Source organism: Somniosus microcephalus, chromosome 16 (genome assembly GCF_052327205.1).
Source record: "Somniosus microcephalus isolate GS21.2 chromosome 16, FLI_Smic_1.0, whole genome shotgun sequence".
Lineage (NCBI taxonomy): Eukaryota > Metazoa > Chordata > Chondrichthyes > Squaliformes > Somniosidae > Somniosus > Somniosus microcephalus.
Window position 1 is genome coordinate 34,441,172 of NC_141002.1, and position 19,259 is coordinate 34,460,430.

Consider the following 19,259-nt stretch of genomic DNA (forward strand, 5'->3'; position numbering starts at 1 on the left):
TTGAATGTGATTTTCAGGGTTCAGTTATCTTCTTCTTCTTCTTAGGCAGTCCCTCGGAACTGAGGATGACTTGCTTCCACATTAAAAATGAGTTCGCAGGTGACTGATGAGTCCAATGTGGGACCTACAGCCTCTGTCACAGGTGGGGCAGATGGTGGTTGAAGGGGCGGGTGGGTGGAGTGCTTGGGTTGATGTGCGCTCCTTGCGCTGCCTGCGCTTGGCTTCCGCTTGCTCCCGGCGAAGAGACTCGAGGTGTTCGGCGCCTTCCCGGATGCTTCTCCTCCACTTTGTGCGGCCTTGGGCCAGGGATTCCCAGGTGTCGGTGGGGATGTTACACTTTTTCAAGGTGGCTTTGAGGGTGTCCTTGAAGCGTTTCCTCTGCCCACCTGGGGCTCTCTTGCCGTGCTGGAGCTCGAGTGGAGCGCTTGTATTGGGAGTCTCGTATCGGGCATGCGGACAATGTAACCCGTCCATCGGAGCTGCTCGAGCGTGGTCAAAGCTTCGATGCTGGGGATGTTGGCATGAGCAAGAACACTGACGTTGGTGCGCCTATCCTGCCAATGGATTTGCAGGATCTTGCGGAGGCAGTGTTGGTGTTACCTCATCAGTGCTTTGAGGTGCCTACTGTACATGGTCCATGTCTCTGAGACATACAGCAGGGCGGGTATCACTGCTGCTCTGTAGACCATGAGCTTAGTGCCGGGTTTGAGGTCCTGGTCTTCAAACATTCTCTTCCTCAGGCGACCGAAGGCTGCACTGGCACACTGAAGGCAGTATTGGACTTCGTTGTCGACGTCTGCCCTTGTTGACAGTAGGCTCCCGAGGTATGGAAAGTGGTCCACGTTGTCCAAGGCCTTTTCGTGGATTTTGATAATCGGGGGGCAGTACTGTGTGGCGGGGGCAGGTTGGTAGAGGACCTTTGTCTTACGGATGTTTAGTGTAAGGCCCATACTCTCATATGCTTCGGTGAAGGTGTTGACGATGGTTTGGAGTTCGACCTCCGAGTGAGCGCAGACGCAAGCATCGACTGCATACTGTAACTCGACGACAGAGGATGGGACAACCTTGGATCTGGACTGGAGGTGACGGAGATTGAACAGTTTCCCGTTTGTTCTGTAAATTAGCTCCACTCCAGTGGGGAGCTTACTGAGGGTGAGATGGAGCATTGCAGCAAGGAAGATTGAGAAGAGCGTTGGTGCGATGATACAGCCTTGCTTGACCCCGGTTCATATATGAATTGGTTCTGTGGTGGAACTGTTGGTCAGGATCACGGCTTGCATGTCGTCGTGAAGCAGGCAGAGGATAGTGACAAACTTTTGAGGGCAGCCAAATTTGAGAGGACACTCCATAATCCCTCATGGTTGACAGTGTCGAAGGCCTTTGTGAGATCAAAGAAGGCCATGTACTGCGGTTGGTGCTGTTCCCTGCATTTCTCTTGTAATTGACGTGCGGTGAAGATCATGTCCATTGTGCCTCTTAGTGGGCGGAATCCGCATTGCGACTCTGGGAGGAGCTCTTCAGCCACTGGGAGAAGGCGATTGAAGAGGATTCTTGCGATGACTTTCCCTGTGGCAGACAGCAGGGAAACTCCTCTGTGATTACCGCAATCGGACTTGTCACCTTTCTTGAAGATGGTCACAATTACGGTGTCTCTGAGATCCCCTGGCATGCTCTCCTCCTTCCAGATAAGAGAAATGAGTTCATGAATTCACGCCAGTAGTGCTTCTCCGCCATGCTTTAGTGCTTCGGCGGGGATTCCATCTGCTCCTGAGGCCCTGTTATTCTTCAGTTGTCAGATGGCCTTTTCAGCCTCATGCTGGGCTGGTGTTGTGCTGAGATGGTGGCGGGTAGCATGCTGTGGGATGGAGTGGAGGACACTCGTGTCGAAGACAGAGTCGTGGTTAAGGAGATCTTCAAAATGTTCCTTCCAGCGGGCACTGACTGCCTCTCTGTCCTTGATGAGTACCTCTCCGTTCTTGGCCCGCAGTGGGGTAGGGCCTTGGGTGCTTGGGCCGTAGATGGTCTTGACTGTGCTAAAGAATCCACGCACGTCGTGGTTGACGGCTAGCTGCTGGACCTCCTGCGCTTTCTCCACCCATCATCTGTTCTTTAAGTCGTGAGTTTTTTGTTGGACCTTGGCCTTCAGGCTTCTGTAGAGCTGCTTTCTTGCTCTCGAGTTCTGTTGCTGTTTCCAGATCAGAAATGCCTTGTGCTTGCGGCTTATTAGCTCCTGGATCTCCTGGTCATTCTTGTCAAACCAGTCTTGGTGTTTCCTGGTCGAGTGACGTGATAAATCCATGTAGTGAGACAAGGACTCGAAGAGGCGCGGTATTAGGATTAATCAGAGTACTTTATTAAACGACTGCGAAACAAGCAGGCAGGCTTGCATCCAGGCATTGCACCTTTGCTGACCTTGACAGGAAGCAAACCTCTGACCTTAACGGGAAGCAAACCTCTGACCTTAGCAGCAGCATTGGCTACAGCACCACCTGGTGGATAACCTTAATTATAACATCCCAGATTACTATATCCCTCCCCCCCTTAAGATTTCAGTATGAATCTCTTAACAAACAACCATTTCTGAGGGTCACATAAGGAGTCTCCATTCATCATGTTCCATACTTGACAAATCTAACAGTTCAGTATCAATCTCTCTGGTGGCTTGCGAGCCCTTTGTGAACGTCTAACAGTAAAGTCCCTGCTTGTTTGTGGTGAAGCCACCAGCTGCTCCTGAGCAGTGCTCAGAGTATCTGACTCTGCAACGATGGTTTCCTCTTGACGAATAGGTTCCTGTGGAACTGTCTCTGTCCCTGGTGGTGGCACCACAGATGCACTTGGATAACTTGGGGCAACCCTGTCTTCAGTCATTGTATCTGGAACCTTCATTTCAATTTCCCCTTGTCTGGGAAGTATCTGATCTACATGTCTGCATACTACCCCACCATCTCCCAACATGACCTTGTATGATACTGGACCTGTCATTGAGTCGATGAAGCCAGGAATCCACTTTGGTCCATAACTGATATTCTTGGTAAGGACTGCATCTCCTTCTCCAAAACTTCGGCTCTTTGTTCTTTTGTCATGGTTCTCTTTTTGTTTGTTTTGTCTGTTTTCCATTTTCCTTTTTAGGTCTGGGTGGACAAGGTCAAGAGTGGAGCGTAGTCTACGACCTAATAACATCTCAGCAGGAGAGAGTCCTGTGGTGGATTAAGGTGTTATTCTGTAGCTGAACAGAACCCGTGACACTTTGGCTGCTAAACTCCCTTCTGCACTTTTTTTCATCATCTCCTTAAATGTTTGTACGGCTCTCTCCGCAAGTCCATTCGAGGACGGATGATATGGAGCCGAGGTCACCTGCACTATGCCATTTTTTCTCAAGAACTCTTTTGTCTCTGTACTCACAAAACAAGTGGCATTGTCACTCACCATGATCTCCGGTAGCCCTTGATTACTGAAGCTCCGACGCTGGCAGTCTATAGTAGTAGTGGCAGAAGCAGAATTTACAGGATAAACATCCATCCATTTGGAATGTGCATCAATGATTATGAGGAACATCTTCCCCATGAATGGACCCACATAATCTAAGTGCAATCTTCTCCATGGTTTATCCGGCCACTGCCAGGGGTGGAGAGGAGCCGCTGCTGGTGCCTTCCGGTGGTCCTGACAAGTGCTGCATGTCTTGACTAGATTTTCTATCTCCTCATCTAGCTTTGGCCACCACAAGTAACTCCTAGCCAAGGCTTTCATATGTGAGACCCCAGGATGACACTGATGTAGTTGCTATAGGATAGACTGTCGTGCTGGCTGTGGAATAATCACTCGTGCTCCCCACAACACGCAACCATCCTGCACACTCAGCTCTGTTTTCCTGACACTCTAAGGTGTGAAGTCAGCCCCTTCCAGATGCTGTGGCCATCCCCTCACCACATATTCTCGAACTCTAGACAGTACTGGATCTTTACCTGTCCATGTTCTTACTTGCTCTGCAGTCACAAGTGCCGTGTCAGTGTCCTCCAACATCAAAACTCTGTCCTCTGGAGCTGCACGGATAGGTGTGCCTGGAAGTCGAAGACGGCTCAAGGCATTTGCGTTCCCATGGTACTTGCCCGCCTTGTAGACGATGACATGCTCATATGCCCTCAACATCACTGCCCACCTCTGGATCCGGGGTGACACCATCTGTGGAACTGCTTTCATTTTGTTGAAAAGAGAGAGAAGAGGTTTATGATCAGTGCATATGGTGAACTGCCTGCCATATATGTACTTGTGGAACCTCTGTAACCCAAACATTACTGCTAACCCCTCTTTGTCTAACTGGGAATAGTTTTTTTCCGCTGGTATTAGAGTTTGGGACATAAACCCTATTGGTCTTTCAGTTCCATCTTCCATGCAGTGTGAAAGAACTGCCCCCACCCCGTAAGGTGAAGCATCACAAGAGAGAATGATGTCTTTCTCTGCATTGTAGTGAACCAGCACATCCGACGACAGCATCAGTTTCTTGGACTGTTCAAATGAAACCCCCTGCTCCTCTCTCCACTGCCACTGTGTCTCCTTGTGCAGTAGTTTGTGAAGAGGTGCTAACACAGTTGACAAGTTTGGTAAAAACCTGTTATAATAGTTCAGCAGTCCCAGGTAAGCTTTGAACTCAGCCACATTTGTAGGAGCAGGGGCGTCCTGCAGTGCTTGTACCTTCTCCTTGAGTGGATGGAGCCCGGTGGTGTCCACTCTGTGTCCCAGGAACACTGCCTCATTCCCCAGGAAAGTGCACTTACTCCTCTTGAGCCGGAACCCTGCCCTCTCCAATCTCTGTAGTACCTCTCTCAGAGTGCTCAGATGCTCCTGGTCGGTTCTTCCCATCACCAGAATGTCATCCAGATAGATGGAAACATGTGGAATCCCTTGCAGTACACCTTCGATTGTCCTCTGGAAGATAGCTGGACTAGATGAGACACCAAATGGTAAGCGGTTATATGTAAACAAGCCCTTGTGTGTATTTATGGTGACATACTTCTTTGATTCGTCATCCAGTGTAATCTGCAAGTAGGCATGACTCATATCCAACTTTGTGAATTTCTTTCCTCCAGCCAGGTTTGCAAAGAGATCCTCTGTTTTGGGAATTGGATACTGCTCTAGTTTGGACACCCGATTGACTGTCAATTTTAGTCTCCACAGAGTCTTACCGAATTGTCCGGTTTTAAAACAGGTACTGTGGGAGCTGCCCATTCCGAACATTTCACTGGCTCCAGTATGTTCTCTCTCAATAAACAGTCAAGCTCAGCCTCTACCTTTGGCTTCATGGCATAAGGCACAGGTCGTTGTTTAAAAAACCTTGGCGGTGCCTCCTTGTCTACATAAATCTTAGCTGGGGGGCCATTAAATGTGCCAAGTTCCTCCTTGAACACATTCTCATATTCACTCAACACTTCTTGCAAAGTCAACTGTTTGCCCGCATCTATTTGATGTACTGCTCCCCAGTCTAATTTAAGTTCTTTTATCCAGCCCCGACCTAACAGGTTTGGTCCGGCACCTGACACTATAACTACAGGTAGCTGTTCCACTGTGTCCCTGTGTTGCACAGTTACATTAGCTGTACTTAATGTCGCTACTCATTCACCTGTATATGTTTTAAGATGCAGGGAGCAAGGCTTTAACTCTGGAACTTTTGCACGGTTCCACAATTTTGAGTACTCTGCCTTGTTCATTATGGTCACGCCGCACCCTGTATCCACTTCAAAGTTCACCTTAGAGTCATTTACTGTCAGTTGCAATGTGATAGGAGACACTTTTGGAATGTTCTCTAACATGCTATACATTATGAACATATCCTCTTCTTCCTCAGCTTTCCCGCTGATGTGGTGTGCTCCATGTTTTTTCACTTCTCTCCCTTGGTTTTGCTGTCCTCCCCCTTTTGGTTTGGATTCCTCCACAGGTGATTTCGCCCTGCAAGCTCGTTTTATGTGTTCTTGTTTCCCACACTTGTAGCACTTTTCCTCCAGAAACCGGCATTCACTCGCCAGGTGATCGCCCTTGCATCTATAACATGCCTTCACATGCTCACGTTGTGGTTTCTGACGCATGTTCAACTTGTGCACAACAACCTGACATGCAACTTGCGTAGCATTAGCCCTGTCTGAACCCTGTATTTCTTTTACATCTCAGTTCGCTGTCTCTATGGCTTGAGCAAGTTCCAATGCTTTTTCATAAGTAAGCCCAGTCTCGGATAATAACCTGCGCTGCATTCGGTCGTCCATTATTCTGCAAACTAGCCTATCTCTCAGCATTTCCTTCAGGTTATTCCCATAATTGCAATCTTGTGCTAATTTACGCAACACCGCTACATAGTCCATTACACTCTCTTCCTCTTTCCTGTTCCTTGAATTAAACTTGAACTGCTGTACAATCTCACTAGGCTTAGGGTTGAAATGTTCTTTTAGCAAGGCCACTAATTCAACAAATGATTTGTCTCCAGGCTTTTCAGGACTGAGCAGATTCTTCATCAAACTGTAGGTTTGGCTTCCCACTGAACTAAGCAGAATGGCTTTCCTTTTTCCGGCATCATTTATTTCATTTTCTTCAAAAAAATAACCCAACACTTCACAGTATTCCTACCAGGTTTGTGTGTGACTATCAAAAGCGGAAACCATTCCTACCGTGGCAGCCATGCTCTCTTCGAGCTGGTAGCTAACCGTAGCTTGTAATTTTGTTGTTTAAACATCCTGGCAGACTTTTCTTCTTTATTCAGGGTCCTTTAGTTAACTTCGTCGCCAAATGTGATAAATCCATGTAGCGAGACAAGGACTCGAAGAGGCGAGGTATTAGGATTAATAAGAGTATTTTATTAAACGACTGCGAAACAACCAGGCAGGCCTGCATCCAGGCATTGCACCTTTGCTGACCTTGACAGGAAGCAAACCTCTCACCTTAGCAGCAGCATTGGCTACAGCACCACCTGGTAGATAACCTTAATCATAACATCCCAGATTACTATAGTGACTGAGCGTCTCTTCACAGGTGCTGATTATGGAGGCCTTGAGTGCAGACCAGACACTGTGGGCACTCTGTGTCTCTGCATCACTGGGAGTTGTCAGGTTGTTTGTGAGGCGCAGGCTGAATAGGGCTTTCCAAGTGACTCTTGAATGTGATTTTCAGGGTTCAGTTATGCTCCCACCTTCACAGCAGTGTGATGGAATGCACCGCGGCTAAGAGAGCATCGTGCAGCCCTAACCCTAACACAGTGCATAGGGCTAGAGTTAGCACTTGGGAGTTCACCGCCAGCTGCACTGTCCCCACCTGGTGTTCACACCAGCTGCAGTGACCACACTTGGAGCTCACCCCAGCTGCAGTATAGCTCAGTAGAAAGCCAAATTTCAAAAGTGCCTAGGCTGTCTACCTGAAAGCTCGTAAAAGTTTGAACGGAATATTTTTGATGAGAGGAGAGAAAGGATCCTCCTCCACTGCCCCTTCCTAGCCAAAAAAAAGCCACGCACCTGGGGAGCCAAACTCTGTGGATGTGTTAGAGCAAGGATACACAGAGCTCCATTGTTGCTGCATCTAGGTACCAGTCAACCGGAGGGCAAGAACATAAGAAATAGGAGTATGAGTAGGCCAATCAGGCCTTCGAGCCTGCTCTGCTATTCAATGAGATCATGGCTGATCTTCTACATCAACTCCACTTTCCCCCACTATCCCCATATCCCTCGATTCCCTTAGAGTCCAAAAATCTATTGATTTCTATCTTGAATATACTCAACGACTGAGCATCCACACCCCTCTGGGGTAGAGAATTCCAAAGATTCACCAACCTCTGAGTGAAGAAATTTCTCCTCATCTCAGTCCTAAATGGCCGACCCCTTATTCTGAGACTGTGACCCCTGGTTCTAGACTCCCCAGCCAGGGGAAACATCCTCCCTGCATCTACCCTGTAGTATTATAACAAGGGTCTGCTGACTGCACATTGCAAGTGGTCTCAGTTAGCTGTAGTATAAATGTAGCCTTAGTGGGTGTGACTGCGAGACTCGGTGTGTGAGCTGCCAGTGAAATTTTGGATACCAGTAAAGAGCAGACAGTGGCTGAATGTGAGCAGTTCTGTGTGTAAATGAGAATCTTATGCGAGTATCTGAATGGTTAAGGTTTGTGTGACTGAGCAGCATTTGGTGAATTTTGATTCCTCATTTAGTTTCAGCATACAGTTACTTAGTTCACATCCTTGGTTGAGGTTCAGTTCTGAGCTCGCTGGAAGCTCATGTATACAAAAGCCAGCTCCTGTGTTACAATATCTAACAGGCCAAACCTGGCATTGCAGGCAGACTCTGGTTTTGCACCAGCCTATTACTAAGGGTGGCAGTGGTAATTTTGATCATGGAAAAATGAACAGTAAAAGTCCAGTTTTTAATTCCCTTGTTTAAAAAACCCACAAATACCATGTGCGAGAGGGTGCATTTTGCGCTCACACATACATGATCCAACTTGTTTTATGCTGGCACTGTCAGACCCATTTTGTGAATGAGCACAGTGCACTTTTTTAAATTCCACCTCCCTCCCTTTAGTGACACTCCCATCTTTAAAAAAAAATTCCCTAAAAGCCATTAGTGAACCAGTTGAGTTTGTACAATTTCTCCATTTTTAACTCAATTCGGATTCTTAAACAGTAGGATTGAAACTCTTGCTTTCTGGATTACAAGCCCAGTAGCATAACCATTATGCTACCATACCTCTGATTTTGAATTGGCCCTACCATCACTATACAGGAGACTGAGTATCATGGTGGGTGTGAATGTGTGTATCATTGACTGAAAATGAGTGGGTCTCTCTCTTTCTTGTAGTTACACTGACCAAAACTGAATGTGCCTGCATGTCTGAGTGTTATTCACTTGAAGTGAATTGGTCTGTGTGTGTAAGTGGCACTGACTTTTACTATGAGCTCTGTATCACTGAATAACAGCGTTAAAGAGAGAAGAAAGAAAGACTTGCATTTATATAGCACCTTTCATGACCACCGGATGTCTCAAAGTGCTTTACAGCCAATGAAGTACTTTTGAAGTGGAGTCACTGTTGTAATGGTAGCTAAACTGCTGTTTGGAAGTCATAAGTGCTTTGAGAGCACTGCAAGCCAACAGCAATGAGTTATAGCGACTGCCCCAAACTACTTTCAAATCAGAGAAAGGCAGAGCATTGAACCTACATGATCCTAAACAAATTCAGAAATCCACTGCCCACATCTTATCCCATTCACCTATCACTCCAGTCCTCATTGACTTCCACTGGTCCCCCATCCCTCTTTCCATTGATTTCAAAACTTTTGTTCATAAATCCCTCCATGGCCTTGATTCACACAATTTGTACAATCTCCTCTCGCCATGTCACAGCTGATACTCTCTGCTCATTTGAATCTGGCCTACTTAGTATCCCTCCCCACCCCCTTCCCTCCACGCCACAATGGGTGGCAAAGCCATCCACCATCACAGCCCTGCACTTTGGAATTCTCTTCTCAAATGCCTCCATCTTCAAAAGCCTGGTCAACAGCTATCTCTTTGTCCATGCCTTCAGTCACCTCCCCAAGCTCAACTCACAATTATTTCTTGAAATTGTGCCTGATGTGCCTGCTTTGTGAAACACTGTTGGATATTTCACTATGTTAAAGACACTGCGTAAGTGCAAGTTGAATAGACTGTCTTGTTGGCTCTTTACTAATATGAAAAACCTAAGGGCAATTAGGGATGGGCAATAAATGTTGGCCTTGGCAGCGACCCCCCACATCCCAGGAACGAATAATAATAAAAAGGAAGCCAAGCAGACTGCCTGCAAACTCTTTGGGGGAAAAATTGAGTCACGCCCCTTTGGGGTGCTAACTTTGCTGGGGCACTACTTTTAGCTCCCTGAAAAAATTAGCACCCCCGCGGCCGAATTTCTTCAGTAGTGCCCCAAGAGGGAAGCGGGATGCTACTGGAAGTGCCCCGCCTCCCTCTTGGGGCGCTGCGAGGGAATATCGCGGCGCTACGTACCACGGTACTGCAGGCCTTCCTTCCCTTCTTAAAGGGCAGTGCAGCGCGACCCAGGGCCCAGCTGGGTAACCAGCGATCGGAGTGTCAGTAAAAGAGCCCGGCACTCAAGAGGAGTGCCGGGCTCACAGAGCGCAATCAACACTCCGTGGGGTGGGGTTGCTGCTGGGGAGGCCGGGGACGGCAATGGGGGCAGGTGCTGGCAGGCGGCCAGCAACAAAAATGGCCGCCCGGCACCTCGCCTTGAATTAGCGCTGCCCCTGCCACAGGTAGGCCCCCCTGACCCCATCGGACTTAGCGTCCGGCGGTAAGTCAGGGGGCGATACCGAAGATGAGGTCATCGGTGGCAGCGCAGCGCCGCAGGGTGTTAACGGTTACCGCCGCCGCTAACGTCCCGCTGAATTTCACGGGAGGCATTGGCGGCGCCGCACCCGGGCGCTAGTTGCTTTGCACTCCGTTAGCACCCTCTTAGGGCGCTAACGGGAGGTGCAAAGCAACCGAATTTTCCCCCTTTAATTTTAAAGTTTAAAACATTTGCCTTGTTCAAGCTGCAATACAATTGAAATGGGTGCAAACGCAAAGTAGGGCGAGAGGCCTTCCTGAGGTAGCTTCACCTCCAAAGCTGCAACCTGAATGAGCATCGTCTAGGCTGCAGTTAAACGAAATATTTTTCAACACCGTGAAGCCAAAACCACTTTCCAGCAGCACAAAGTTAGCAGCATCTGAATGTGGAGATGTTAGCAGCTCACTGCAGCTGTGTGCAGATGTGCACGCCATCTTAAATCCAATAAACGTATTGCCTCTGTGTCTGTCCGAATGTGCAGGAAGCTGCGACTGTCTCAGGCTCTCTTGCCTTTTCTTGTATGAATGGGGAGAGGATGGTGTGCATAAATGGCACCCGGACTACGGTCTGTGAATACAAATGGAGTCATGTTTTGTCCACATACATCAGTACACACATCTAGCCTTTTTCTTCAACTCTCTACTGTAGTGTATGTACCTTTAAGGGGAGAACTACTTTTTACAGCTCCTGTATACTGTAGTACCGGCAGTGACCACACCTGTATATAAACCCTGAGTAGGGATCTGTACTGTTAGTTTTAGAGTAACCCTCATCCAGTAAACACCTGTTGATTGTTCCCCTGCACTCTCTGTCTAGTTATTGAAGGACACACAACATCAAGATACACAGATTTAACATTGGCGATGAGTAGATTCGAACCTACCTGCAACTCTGCAAAAGAAGGCCGATTCCAGAAGCAGGGGCGTCGACCATCCAACGGAGACTCCAGAGAAACGGGCTGGCAACAGGTACGGCGCAGACCCTTCCCGCACAGCGACGGCTAGAGCCGACCGACGGTATTATGTCCGTGTATGATTGAGACACGGACAGCAGGAGTTGAACAAAACAAGTCTTTACTGAAAGGAGTCAATCGGAAAACTGAAACTACAGAGGCTTGCTAGCGCCTTTTATACAGGGGTGGTCACTGCCGGTACTGCAGTCTGAGACCAGTTATTCTCTTAAAGGTACATACACAACAATTCCTCCCCTTTTAGATAAACAGTACATAACATTCATTTAACAACTAAATGATAACTAATTACAATCACAATTACAGTTGCTAGATACATTGGTTGAGTTTAAGCAATTATAAGTTCAGTCTTTGAGGAGGCTTCCTGATTCTGACTGGATAACGTCTCTTTGGGGTATCAGGTTCTTCTGGCAAGGTTGAGTCGGGATCAATGTCGTTGTTTGATTCATCTGCTTCCAATATCACCGATTCTGCAGTAGCTGCAATTGGTACGTCGATTTCATTGCCAGGTGTATCAGATCGTGGTGTGGAGTTGACGTTTTCCAGTGACTCTAGAATCTGGTCAGCATGGCGTCTTACAATGCTCTCTCCAACGTCCACGGTATACATGAAAGGTCCTTGCCGTGTACAAATCGTTCCTGACTGCCATTTCTCAGTGCGGTAGTCCCGGGCCAAAACTGGTTGACCTATCTTAAAACTCCTGGTCGACCTTTCATTCATATTCTGAAACTGCCTGTTCTCCACATCTCTTCGGACGTTTGGCTTAACCAAATCCAAGCGGCATCGTAGTCTTCGATTGAAGAACATCATGGCTGGAGTTTGGTTGGTAACCGCATGTGTCGCATTCCGGTAGGCAAACAAGAAGTTGTCCACCTTGTGTTGCAGGGGTATATCTTCATTACACATTGCCTTGATAGCCTTCTTGAATGTTTGAACAAACCTCTCGGCCAATCCATTAGTGGCTGGATGATATGGGGCAGATGTGTAATGCTTAACACCATTGTTCTTTAAGAACCTCCGGAACTCTTCAGACACAAACTGTGGTCCATTGTCAGAGCAAATCTTTTCAGGCAGCCCATTCCTGGCGAATATGGTTCGTAAAACTGTGATAGTTTTTTCTGTGGTGGTTGAGGACATTTTTATTACCTCTGGCCACTTTGAGTGTGCATCCACCGCAATTAAAAACATCGAGTCCATGAAGGGACCAGCAAAATCAATGTGCACCCTTTGCCATGGAGATGAGGGCCACTCCCATGGATGTAGAGGAGCTTGTGGTGGGGCGTTTTGGACCTTCTGGCATCCTGCACAGCTCTTGGTCATCTCTTCAATTTCTCTATCGATTCCCGGCCACCACACAAACGCTCTGGCTAAGTTCTTGTTGAAATACCTCTTTGGCGTTAGCTAAGATTGTTGACAATCATCCAGGAGTGACATCTTCATCTTTTTTACCATCCACTGTCATTGCATGAATGGAGTGCCAATCTAAGCTTATCTTCCTGATCCATTCACGTCCCAATAACGGTGGTCCACCATTTTGCAGTATGTAGAGATACAATTTCCGTATTTTCTTGCCGTTGTATTCGACAGGCACCCTTATTTTTCCACTGGGGTATACTTTTTGCCCCGTATACGTCGTCAAGACGATGGATGACTCTCAAGGGTATGTGTGAGAATAGCCGCTCATAGTCTCGTCGATTCATGACAGTTAGCGCTGATCCTGTATCCAATTCCATTTTAACTTGGGACCCTGCTATCGTGAGGGTGACCCAAATGGTTCGGTGATCCTCTTTTGCGATTACATTGTGAAGTTTGAGACAGCTTAGTCTCTTGTTCCCGGATTCACTATCGCTCATCTGGTCTTCGGAACTACTGTCCGTCATCTTTTGTACTTTCTTGTACGGTTCCTTAGTAGCCTTTTTGTTGTCGCTGGTCTTCTTCCCAGACCTGCAAACTCGTGCAATATGTCCCATCTTTCCGCATTGCCTGCATATTTTGTCCTTGGACCAGCAGTCCTGGTCATGGTTAGTTCTGCTGCAGCGATAACATTTTGCAAATCCCCGTGTCATTTCGTGGGTGCCGTATTCCTGTGGCTTTTGTTGTATTTCCGCAGCTCCCCTGGCTGCTGCTTCATACGATACTGCCACGCTGAAAGCCTTATCTAGCGTCAGCTCTTTCTCTGAGAGTAACTTCTTCTGTGTTCCTTCACTCAGGAGTCCACAGACAAATTTGTCCCATAGGGTATCTGCCAGTTCTGCTCCGAACTGGCAGTGCTTTGATAGCTTGCGTAGTTCCGTAAGGTACTCAGCATTGCTCTCATCTTTATGCTGAGTTCTCCTGTGGAATTTAAATCTTTCTGCTGTCAGCAGCGGTGCAGGGTTTAGGTGTTCCTGTAGGACAGCAACAATTTCGTTAAAACTCTTCGCCTTCAGTTCGGCTGGAGTAATCAGGTCCCGCAATAGGCCGTACATTCTAGCGCCCATTAAGTTTAGCAATACCGATGCCTTTTTCTCCGGCTATTTCGTTTGCCTTGCAATATACCTCGACTCTTTCCACATACGTGGTCCAGTCCTCTATTGTATTATCGAAGGCAGTGATACAGCCAGTCTTCGGCATCTTGAAAATCTAAAATGGCGCCTCCCGCGCTTTGCCTTCTTCCCTGATTTAACAAAATGGTGCCTCCCGCGCTTTGCCTTCTTACCCGCTGATTAAGATGGCGCCTCCCGCGCTTTGCCTTCTTCCCCGCTGTTGCTAGCGCTGCTTTCCACGGTTTCCGTTGCAACCTGCAGCTCCTCGCGGTTTCCTGCGCGTTTAATCTTTTTAAAAATTATTTTCCCGTCGTGGAACAACCCTGTGGGAGTCTTGCCTCCCTCTTCTCGGGTCTATACGCAGCCCGGCTTCATAGCACCGGCCGCGCCCTGTGTGCTCCACCCTCTCTCTCTCCTCTTCCCGACAACGCTGCTCGGCCCCGTTGCAAGCCACCCGCTCGAGTTCGCGACCGCCGCAGCCCAGGAAGGATCAGTGTACTACCTGCCACCAGCCCGATTAGCTGAAGCACCGTTGACAGGAACCAGGCCCCGCTTTCGACAGCTTCTCCAGCAATCTTCAACTCCGCCAACTCAGGGGCGGATGCCCACGGTCGACGCCCATTTCTACTGCTTCTTCCTTCTGGCCTCGACCTCTGCTCACTTCGCTTCAGGAATGGTTCCCAGGAGGTGGTGCAGACTGTAGGTAAGTTCGTATCTGCTCGTCGCCAATATTATGTCCATGTATGATTGAGACACGGACAGCAGGAGTTGAACAAAACAAGTCTTTACTGAAAGGAATCAATCGGGAAACTGAAACTACAGAGGCTTGCTAGCGCCTTTTATACAGGGGTGGTCACTGCTGGTACTGCAGTCTGAGACCAGTTATTCTCTTAAAGGTACATACACAACAGACGGCACAGGAAAAGGCCGAGCAGCGTCGACGGGAGCAGAGAGAGGGTAGAGTGCACAGGGCGCAGCCGGTGTTAAGGACTGAGCGGCATTGACGGGAAAGGAGAGAGGGTAGAGTGCACAGGGAGCAGCTGCTGTTCAGGACCGAGCGGCGTCGATGCGAGAAGAGAGAGGGTAGAGTGCACAGGGCGCAGCCGCTGTTCAGGACCGAGCGGCGTCAACGAGAGAGGCGCACAGGAAAACGCGCAGAGCGCAACCGGTGTTCAAGGGCTGAGCAGTGTCTGCGGGGAAGAAAGGAAGCGCGGGAGACACCATTTGAGCTGCAGCGGAGAAGAAGGGAGAGCGCGGGAGATGCCATTTTTTTTGAGCCGCAGCGGAGAAGAATGGAGAGCGCGGGAGACGCCATTTTGAGCCACAGCAGAGAAGAAGGGAGAGCGCGGGAAGAAAGAAAGTGCGGGAGACGCCATTTTGAGCCACAGCGGAGAAGAAGGGAGAGCGTGGGAGACGCCATTTTGAGCCACAGCGGAGAAGAAGGGAGAGCGCGGGAGACGCCATTTTTAGCCAGTCTAACCACACCCAGGGATGCCGAAGAGTGGCAGTGTCACAGCGTTCGACAATGAAGTCGACGATTGGGCGACATATGTCGAACGCATAGAAGTGTACTGCAAGGCGAATGAAGTGCCAGATGACAGGAAAGCACTGGTATTGTTGAATTCCATGGGTGCAAAAACGTATGGCTTACTGCGAAACCTAGTAACCCCAGAGAAGCCAGTGGAAAAGGATTTTGAAAACATAGTGTCAATCCTACAGGACCACTTAGACCCCACACCGCTGCTGATAGCGGAAAGATTTAAGTTTCACAAAAGGAACCAGCATAAAGATGAAAGTAATGCTGAGTTTTTAACGGAACTGCGCAAGCTATCAAAACACTGCCAGTTTGGAACGGGATTAGCAGATACTTTAAGGGACAAGTTTGTGTGTGGGCTTCAAAGTGAAGGAACCCAGAAACGGCTTCTATCAGAAAAGGATCTTACGCTGGACAAGGCTTTCAGCATGGCAGTATCACATGAAGCAACAGCACGGGGTGCGGCAGAGATACAACGGAGACCGCAAGAATATGGCACAAATGAAATGTCATACGGAACAGTGAAGTGCTATCGCTGCGGCAGAACAACACATGACCATAAGGATTGCTGGTTCAAGGACCAAGTGTGCAGACAGTGTGGAAAAGTAGGACACATAGCAAGGGTCTGCAGGTCGGAAAAGAAAACCAGCAGCAAGAAATCCCCACAGGAGAAGTACAAGAAGGTACATAAGGTGACGGAGAGTAGTGCAGACGAACAGAAAAGTGATGCAGACTCTGGAAGCAAGGAGCTGGGTTGTCTGAAACTACATAATGTGATCAAAATGGAGGATCACCAAACTATCTGGGTCACGCTCAAGATAGACGGAGTCTAAGTGAAAATGGAATTGGACACAGGATCAGCCCTAACAGTCATAAACCGAAGGGACTACAAGCGGCTATTCTCACATATACCCTTGAGAGATACAAAGATTGTCTTGAAGGCGTACACGGGGCAAAAAGTCTACCCCAAAGGAAAAATAAGGGTGAACATTATATATAACGGCAAGGAAACACCAAAAATGGACCTATACGCATTGCCAGATGGAGGACCACCACTACTAGGACGTGAATGGATCCGGAAGATACAGCTAGATTGGCATTCCATACAAGCACTGACTGTAGATGCCAAAAAGGATGACGACGTCACACCTGGACGACTGTCAAAAATGCTAACTGACGCACAAGAAGTGTTCCAGGAGGGACTCGGAACACTAAAAGGCATAACAGCGACGATTAAAATAGAGGAAAATGCAAGCCCAAAGTTTTTTAAGGCCAGACCGGTGCCTTATGCGATCCGCCCAGCCGTCGAAGCAGAGCTGGAAGGTTTGGAACGTTCAGGAGTACTGTCCAAAGTAGACTGGAGTGAGTGGGCTACACCCATCGTTCCTGTAATGAAGAGGTCGTTGAGTAATACGCCTGGGGAACCAAAGAAGGTTCGCATCTGTGGGGACTTTAAGGTGACAGTGAACCCAGTCCTTCACACGGTACAATATCCGCTTCCGCGGATTGAAGATATTTTCGCCTCGCTATCTGGAGGAAAATGCTTCACTAAGATTGATCTGGCCCAGGCGTACCTGCAAATGGAGGTAGAAGAAGCCTCGAAACAGTACCTCACGATCAACACTCATAAAGGTCTCTACCAATACAACCGGCTAGTGTTCGGGGTAGCATCAGCTCCGGCTATTTGGCAAAGGGCAATGGATCAAGTCCTGCAAGGGATTCCAGGGACCCAGTGTTATTTGGACGACATCCTGGTCACGGGCGAAAATGACAGTGATCACCTCGCCAACCTGGAGCAGGTGCTCACTAGATTGAAGGAATATGGGCTCTGAGCTAATCGCCACAAATGCGAGTTTTTCCAGAAGCGGATCTCGTATTGTGGCCACGTTATTGATGAAGAGGGGTTACATAAGTCCCCTGAAAAGATTGAGGCAGTAGTCAAGGCTCCAGCACCGGAAAATGTGTCACAACTGAGGTCGTTCCTCGGGCTGGTGAACTACTACCATAAGTTCTTGCTGAATTTGTCTACAGTACTACACCCACTGAACACCTTACTGCAAACGGGGGTACCATGGAAGTGAAATGACGAATATAGACGAGCTTTCCAGAAGTGCAAAGGATTGATCACATCAAAAGAGGTGTTGGCTCATTTCAACCCAGCACTACCAATTAGGTTGGCGTGTGATGCATCACCCTATGGCATTGGAGCGGTGCTGTCGCACAAATTCCCGGACGGCTCGGAGAGGCCAGTAGCCTTTGCGTCTCGGTCACTAACCTCAGCCGAGCGTAACTACGCCCAGATTGACAGGGAGGCCCTCAGCCTAGTGTGGGGTGTGAAAAAGTTCAACCACTATCTGCACGGGCAGAAGTTCACCTTGCTGACTGACCACCAACCACTTGTCTCCATCTTTAATCCAAAGAAGGGCGTTCCGGTGATAACTGCGCAACGGCTACAAAGATGGTCCCTTTTTCTAGGGGCGAACCAATATGAAATAGAGTATAAGGGCACGAAACAGCATGGAAACGCTGATGGGCTATCACGCCTGCCACTGCCTACTGCGGAGGAAGCACCAGCAGTGGACCCTGTCGAAATATTTTATTCGACTATAATTGAACGCTTGCCAGTAACTAACACGGATATAGAGAAGGAGACCCAAAATGACCCGGCACTGTCTCGGGTATATGACTTGACGGTGAAGGGATGGCCAACACTTGGTGACTCACTGTTGCCAGCATTCTCATCCAGAAGAGAACAGCTGTCAGTATGCCAGGGGACCTTGATGTGTGGATCCCGAGTGGTAATTCCACCCAAGTTAAGGGAGAGAGTGCTCAATGAGCTTCACGAAGGCCATCTGGGAGGGGTGAAAATGAAAAGCCTTATGTGTGGTGGCCGGGGATCGATCAGCAAATTGAGGACCTGACAAAGAGCTGCTCGGGATGCCAGAAGGTCCAAAATGCACCACCACATGCCCCTCTACACCCATGGGAGTGGCCCTCCTCTCCATGGCAACGGGTGCATATTGATTTTGCTGCTCCATTCATGGACTCGATGTTTTTAATAGCCGTGGATGCGCACTCGAAATGGCCTGAGGTGATCAAAATGTCCTCCACCACCACGGAGAAAACTATTGCAGTCCTATGGACCATATTTGCCAGGAACGGCTTGCCAGATCAGATTTGCTCTGATAACGGACCACAGTTTGTGTCCGAAGAGTTTTTGAAATTTATGAAAAGGAATGGGGTAAGGCATTACACATCCGCCCCGTATCATCCAGCCACAAATGGATTGGCTGAGAGGTTCGTACAAACCTTTAAAAAGGCAGTAAGGGCCATGTGCGATGACGACATTCCACTGCAGCATAAGGTGGACAATTTCCTGTTAGCCTACAGAAATGCGACACATGCAGTCACCAACCAGACCCCGGCCATGATGTTCTTTAACCGAAGGTTGAGATCTCGTCTGGATTTGCTCAGACCAAATGTACGAAGAGATGTTGAGAATAAGCAATTCCAGCACATCAATGAGAAGCCGACAAGGAGCTTCAGTGTAGGGCAACCAGTCTTGGCCCGCGACTACCGAACAGAGAAATGGCAACCAGGAACGATATGCACACGGCAGGGGCCACTAATGTACATTTGGATGTTGGGGAGAACATTGTGAGATGCCATGTCGACCAGATCCTAGAGTCACAGGAACGAGTCAACCCCATGTCTCGCGTACCTGGTGACAAACCCGACATACAGGTAGCATCTACCCCAGAAACAGTAGCATCGGAAGCTGATGAACCAACCGACGACAGGGGGCCAGAATCGTCTCCGCACCAAGAGCAAGACACTCAGGAAAGGCGCTATCCAGAAAGGATCAGGAAGCCGCCCCAAAGACTGAATT